Here is a 7,480-nt window from a genome sequence, read left to right on the forward strand (position 1 = left end):
AAGAGTGCCACTACAGCATTTCCAGAGGATCTGGGTTTGGTTCCCTGCACCCATTTGGCAGCTCACAACCATCTAAAACTCCAGTTCTGGGGGACCTGACAATTGGTACACAGACACAAAGACAAGCAAAATGCTCATACACTTAAAATAACTTTTAAAATAGCATATTGAATTATCTTCAGGCTATGTGTATAAGGTGCACAAGAAATATGTGCAAATTCACTTTTAGATTTAGGTTCCATGTCTCCAGATATCTCATCATATAGAGATAGAGATAGAGATAGAGATAGAGATAGAGATAGAGATAGAGATAGAGATAGAGATAGAGATAGAGATAGAAATAGAGATGTACAAAAAAATTTGGGCTGGTGAGATGGCTCAGTGAGCAAGAGCACTAACTGCTCTTCCCAAGGTCCTGAGTTCAAATCCCAGCAACCACATGGTGGCTTACAACCACCCATAGTGAGATCTGATGCCCTCTTCTGGTGAGTCTGAAGACAGCTACAGTGTACTGTGTATAATAATAAATAAATTTTTGGGTCGGAGAGAGTGGAGTTGACCACCGACTGGAGCGAGCAGGGCAGACCAGAGTGAGCAGAGGTCTTAAAAATTCAATTCCCAGCAATGACATGAAGGCTCACAACCATCTGTATGCCACAGACTGGGGTTTCTTACGGGGTCCCTTGTTCCACGGGATGATGGGTTCTGGCCAGGTGTGCCCGGGATTCGGCTTTGACAAACAGACTAGACACGAGTGGTGTAAGGTCTGAGTGTATTTCTTTAAAAATGACATGAGGCTTTTACAATCATTGTAAAAGAGAGAAATGAAAAATCTGGCAGCTCAGTAGTCGAGGTACATCCGAGGCCATCTAAAACACACTGAATCTAAAACATCAGCCATCTCCTCTGGAATGGCGCAGCACCTCCGGGCTCCAAGCACACTCGGGCTACATGGGCCGGGGAAGGAGGAATCTCGAATCTTCAATGCTGAATGCTCAAATCTTGAATGCTCAATCTCTTGAATCTCGACTGGTGCTGAACCCCCCAGGCCCAAGAGCTCTGGGCCCCAGGGGGTGTGGGGGGGGGGGCCTACGGACTGCATGAATCTAAGCCCTAGTCCACCTAAGTTCTGGTTCTCGTCTGAGTGTGAGCGAGTCCGAATGCTGAATGTAGACTGCTGAATTTAGAATGTTGAATCCTTGCTGCTGAATGCTGAATGCTCTATGCTGTCTTTCTGTTAAACTTTAATGCCCTACCCACAATGCTGGAGGCAATTAGTTAGAATGGCTTAACATTCCAAGCCAGGGTTTAATGCCCTACCCACAATGCTGGAGGCAATTAGTTTGGATGGCTTAACATTCCAAACCAGGGTTTGACTAGGACGTTGGAACATTGGTGAAGGTCAGAGAGCAAAGTCCGAATTTTCTCTTTCTTGCTGTAAAGAAATGATATCTTGGTGGGCCCCTAGCACACAAATATGAGGACATATCTGGGCTACCTCTAAGTTTGGGGTGCCAGGCGACAATGCGGTGGCAGGAGACTGACTTTCCTTGAAGTTTATGCCTCAAATACCACCATCACACAAAGTGTGCGTGGCATCTGTACAGTGTACTCATATACATAAAATAAATAAATCTTTAAAAAATTTAAATAAACCGGGCAGTGATGGCTCATGCCTATAACCCCAGCACTTGGGAGGCAGAGGCAGGCAGATTTCTGAGTTCAGGCCAGCCTGGTCTACAGAGTGAGTTCCAGGACAGCCAGGGCTACACAGAGAAACCCTGTCTCAGAAAAGCCAAATAAATAAATAGATAAGTAAATAAATCTTAGCCATAAAATACTTCCAATCAAAAGTGCTTCAGATAAATACTCAACCTTTAAATACTTAACACAGAATAAAAAGGTGTGGCTTTCATTTGTAATTCACACCAGGAGGCCAAAGAGGAAGGTTGGGTAGTCAAGTCTGGGCTACATAGGCCAGTAACTTTAAAAAAAATAATAAAATATAAAATAAAATTTAAAATAAAATAAGCAGGGCTAAGGAGATGGCTCAGCCAGTAAAGTGCTTGCCATGAAAGTATGAGAACCCAGCTTAATCTCCTAGAATCTATATAAAAATGCTAAGTATGGTAGCATGGGTCTATAATGCAGAGCTAGAGACAAGAAGTTCCCTGGGGCTTACTGACTCTCTTAGTTAGGGTTTTACTACTGTGAACAGACACCATGACCAAGGCAACTCTTTTTTTTTTTAAGATTTATTTATTTATTCATTTATTTAATGTATGCGTATACTGTAGCTGTCTTCAGATACACCAGAAGAGTGTATCAGATCCCATTATAGATGATTGTGAACCACCTTGTGGTTGCTGGGAATTGAACTCGGCACCTCTGGAAGAGCAGTCAGTGCTCTTAACTGCTGGGCCATCTCTCCAACTCCCCCCAAGGCAACTCATTTAATTGGGGCTGGCTTACAGGTTCATAGATTTAGTCCATTATCATCAAGGCAGGAGCATGGAAGCATCTAGACAGACATGGTGCAGGCAAAGCTGAGAGTTCTACATCTTCATCTGAAAGCTGCTAGCAGAATACTGACTTCCAGGCAGCTAGGATGAGGGTCTTAAAGCCTTGCCCACAGTAACACACCTAGTCCAACAGGTCACACTTCCAAATAGTGCCACTCCCTGGGCCAAGCATAATCAAACCATAACAATGGCCATCTTATCTAACCAAATTAGTGAGCTCCATGCAATGAAAGAACTTGCCTCAAAAACCAATATGGATGACTTTGTAAATTATTCTCTGAGATGAATGCTTTTCCAAATTATCACAGCTAATGAACCAAATTCTTACCCTCACTTAAAGTCTGTACCACCCTCCAAACAGAACCATTGTTCATTGAAACAGTTGGTAAATGACTTTATGGATAGACCATCTTAATACCTACACCATTTCTTAAATGAATGTAACCTATTCTCTGTGGGCTGAGAATGAAGTCACTCACTCAAGTCAAATAGCTTTGACCATAGCAGGAAGTCTGTTTCCAAAAATCAAGCCTACAATTCATTTCTTGGTGCAGCAGAACTATCAACTCTCAGCTTAACTACAATGGAGGTAAAATCCTTTGGTGATGTGAGGGTCATTGAAATACAGCCTTATTACAATGAAACCCAGTGTCTAAAAATTGTTCTTATTTTGGGCTTGTACCACAGTAAGAGCCAAGATTTTAAACTCTACTAAATACAAAACAAACAAAAAGACTTTTTATACTCATGTTCATTTAAGAGTCTTTTGACACTGAGTCTTTCACCAGCCCATAAGTATCCTCTAATGTAATGTTTTTAAAAGTCAAACTTCACACAGAAATTAGCAATACCCAAGATGCTGAACTTGTAAATAAGGCAAAATCAGGTACACTGGTATTTCTCATTGTGGTGGCTTGAATTAAAATGGGTTCCATAGATTCACAATTGAGTGGCACTATTCGGAGGTATGGCCTTGTAGGAGTAGGTATGACCTTTGTTGGGGGGATAGTCTTTGAGATTTCAAATGTACAAGCCAAGCCCAGTCTGTCTCTGTCTCTGTCTCTGTCTCTCTCTGTCTCTCTGTCTCTCTGTCTCTCTGTCTCTCTCCCTCCCTCCCTCCCTCCCTCCCTCCCTGCTACCTACTGATCCAGATATAGAACTCTCAGTTACCTCTCCAGCACCATGTCTCTCTTCCTGTCATAACGATAAATGGACTAAACCTCAGATCTATAAGCCAGCCCCAATTAAAGTTTCTTTTATTAGACTTGCTGTGGTCATGGTGTCTTTTCACAGCAATGAAATCCCTAACTAAAATCCCCATTAACCTCAGGATCCTATACAGCTGATTGACATGGGGCACAGTAGACCTTTTGTTGATAGTGTACAAAATGCCTCTCAAGAAAGCAAACAGTTGAGGGGCTAGGCCAGAGATAGACCAATTACTTAGCAAACTTAAGACCCCTGGCTCAGTCCTCAACTCTGGAGAGAGAGAGAAAGAGAGAGAGAGAGAGAGACAGAGACAGAGACAGAGACAGAGACAGACAGAGAGAGACAGAGAGAGACAGAGAGATACAGAGAGAGACAGAGAGAGACAGAGAGAGACAGAGAGAGACAGAGACAGAGAGACAGAGAGACAGAGAGACAGAGAGAGACAGAGAGAGACAGAGAGACAGAGACAGAGAGAGACAGAGACAGTGCTCAGGGTTTAAGATTAATTCCTGGGAAGACAGGTTTGGTCTTTGATGTGTCTGTATTTGACTGGCTTTTTAGGCCCCCATCCAACCCTGTAACCGCACACTGTAAAAGCTGATGCCTTTTTCTTAGTGTTCTTCTTAGTTACTTGTCTCATAACATAAACAAAATACCTGGCAAAGACAGCTTCAAGATTATTCTAGTACCCAGTTCGCAGGGATAAAGTGTTCCTGGTGGCAGGGAGACCCAGATTGTTCAGCTCACTTCTTCCTTTTTATTTAGTTCAGGACCTCTACCCAAGCCACCTCCATTCAGGGTGTCTTTCTCCACTTAGATGAACTTAACCTAGATACTCCCTCACAGACAAGCTCAGACGTTTGCTTCCGTGAGGATTCTACATTCCATCAAGCTGACAGTCAAGATTAACCATCAGGCAGCCAAGGGTACCTGGTGCAACTTTCAATTTAAAGCAGTCATGAGCTATCTCACCAACCTGTCCACCACACAGCCTGGCTCCCTCAGAAGACTGGGGGGCGGGGGGCAGATCCAGGTGAGGCTTGGGCCCATGGTCTCTGGGAGAAAAAATACCAAGTTGATGAGACAAATCTGGTACTTTCAAATGTCCTAGAACAAGTGCCTGGTTGTTAAGAATGCCAAGGACATACATTACAGCCACATTGCCAGCCTACCTGTCCCAGGATGAGGTCCAAGAGTCCATGGATGTTGCTGTCATTGGCATATAACAGTTTCTCCCTGATATCATGGAGTTCTGTGAGGCTATGACCAACAAGACAGTAGTGGTAGACACACTAAAAAAGACCTTAACAGAGGGAGGCTTTCTGTAGTTCCTTGAAGCTGGTGTCCCTGGCCAAGAGCTGCTTCAAGATTACCAGCACATGCTTGGAGCGTTTTCTGGAAGCTGCCTACATCCAATGGCTGAACCTGAGGGAAAAGGTGGGAGTAACTGGTGCAAAACCAAGAGTCGCTCCATCTGCCACCTCTGCTACTTTTCAAAGTCTTCTGTCCAACCCACTGTGCTAGGGAAAGCCACAGGAGGTCTCTGGTGCCAGGAAGCTCTTGGCCCTCAGCAAGTCCTGCAGTACAACTATGCTAACTGAAGTGGCACAGAGCCAGTCGGCTTCTTTCCATCTCTTGTCCCCAGGGAAGACTCTCAGAGAACAGTCCAAGGGGAAGAGTTGTGGCTGTTGAGCCTAATGCTGCCCTGGGACAGGCTCATCTGTCTATCACATCATTTTTGGTTCCTCTCTTAGTTGCTAAGATGACCTACCCCAGGCTGCAGCCAGCCTTTGCCTGGTGATTGAGATTAGTTCCCCCCCTGGAGGTGAGACCAGAGTCACATGCTGTCTGGACGTGGGTGCTGTTGGCTTCTTCCTGTTATGGCTTTCACTGCTGAGTTTCGATTCTCCCTGGGGTGTTTCTGTTCTTCCTCAGAAGTCCTTGAGCCTTGTTCTTCAACAAAGCTCTCTATCTCTTTCCACTGAGGACGGACTGGACACTTTTCTCAACCATCCTTTGTGTTGACAGCCCCGCCTACATTTCACCAATGACTTTTAAAACCAGTCTTTCATGCAGCTGCCGTGTGAGGGCTCAGAGGCCTGGGGCTTGGCTCTTAAAAGAGAAAGGGGAGTTGGTTTTTTAGGGGGTTTTTGTTTGGTTGCTTTTGGAGTTTTCTTGTTGTTGTTGCTTTGGTTGGTTGGTTGGTTTTTTGCTGTTGTGTTTGCGAAATTAATAATTGGGATTAAGGGTTGCTACTTACAAAAACAAAAACAAAACAAACAAACAGAAGGTTAACCATCACAAGTGCCCTTTGGTGTAAGTTTCATGTCGTGGCAAATGGTGTCACTGACATCTGGCTACCCCTCCCCAAGCTGCTTACTCTCATCCTGTCACAGTATCTTTCCCAATGGTAGTCCTGATGAGGAGTATAAATATGGAGCCACTCAGACTCACCCACCTGCCCCGTGGAGTAAGTTCCTGTGTGTGCATACCTAGATAATGAGCATCTACCCACATCCCGACTCCTGCAATGATGACTCCATTGAGAAGAAGCCCACAAATGAGGTAACTCCCACACTCCCAGCTCCAGCCGCCACCACCCGGTCTGTAGGGTCTAGACCCTTAGAGCCAACTGTCAAGCCACTGTCCCAGGTTAGGTTCCCTGCACCCACCTCCAAACACATCCTACCACGATGACTTACGACTTCTCTCATCTTCTCTGTCATGCCTGTCCCCTGTGCTAACTAACACTCCTACCCACTTTGCCAAGTCAACAATGCTGTCAGAGAAGTGTAGAAGCCGGAGACTATTCTTTTGAACTGATGAAATATTTTGAAACCAGAGAGAAGATAATGATCCTGTAATACTATAACATGCTAAACACACTGAATTGCACACTTTAAACTGCTAGGATGTTTTTGTTGCTCTTTTTTTGTTTGTTTGTTTGTTTGGGTTTCTTTTTCGCTCTCAGTGTGTATCCCTGGCTGGCTTGATACCCACTGTATAGACCAGCCTGGCCTCAAACTTTCAGAGTTTGAAAGTGCTGCCTCTGCCAAGTGCTGCGGTCACAGGCATGCACCACCAGGCCCAGCCTAAAATGATTCAGTTGCTTATGATGTGTGAATTTAACCTCAGTGTCAAACCAAAATCCTGGGCAGTGAAACACACTTGAAGTCTCAAGTACGAGGGCTGAGACAGAAGGACCACTTAAGCCCAGGAATTCAGGGCTGGGTTTCCTATGTTCACAAAGCAGCTGTGCTAAAGCTGAGGCAATGGCTCTGGCCTCTCAGGTGCAGACACATACTAGTGTGCCTAAGGAGGGGAGCCTTTGCACAGGTGAGAAGCCATGAAGGTCCGAACTCCTGTGCTAGACCCACATCTGTGAAGAAGCCTGCACTCCAGCCCTTGAGGATGGAGGGAGCTGTTGCTCAGTGGAGAGCCCTTACTAGAAAGGGTAAGGCCCAGGGTTCCATGGCCAGCACAAAACCAAATAAAAGCAGGCCCTTAATAGAAACCTAGGGCTCCTGGTAGAAAGGAATCTCTGGCTGTCCCAGGTAAGTCAGGCCCTAATGGAAATGGGCTGATGTGTACAGAGAACAAGAAGGACAGATGCTTTGAATGGGGCCATGGTAGGTGGCGGGGCCAACCTGAGATGTAAGTGGCTGGCTCAGGAAGTACCATATCATGGAATGATAGTGAAATGTTGCTAGTCCCTGTCAGCCAACCTGTTTCTGTGAAGGCGCCGTCAG

The sequence above is a fragment of the Mastomys coucha genome, unplaced genomic scaffold, assembly GCF_008632895.1.
Source record: "Mastomys coucha isolate ucsf_1 unplaced genomic scaffold, UCSF_Mcou_1 pScaffold23, whole genome shotgun sequence".
NCBI lineage: Eukaryota > Metazoa > Chordata > Mammalia > Rodentia > Muridae > Mastomys > Mastomys coucha.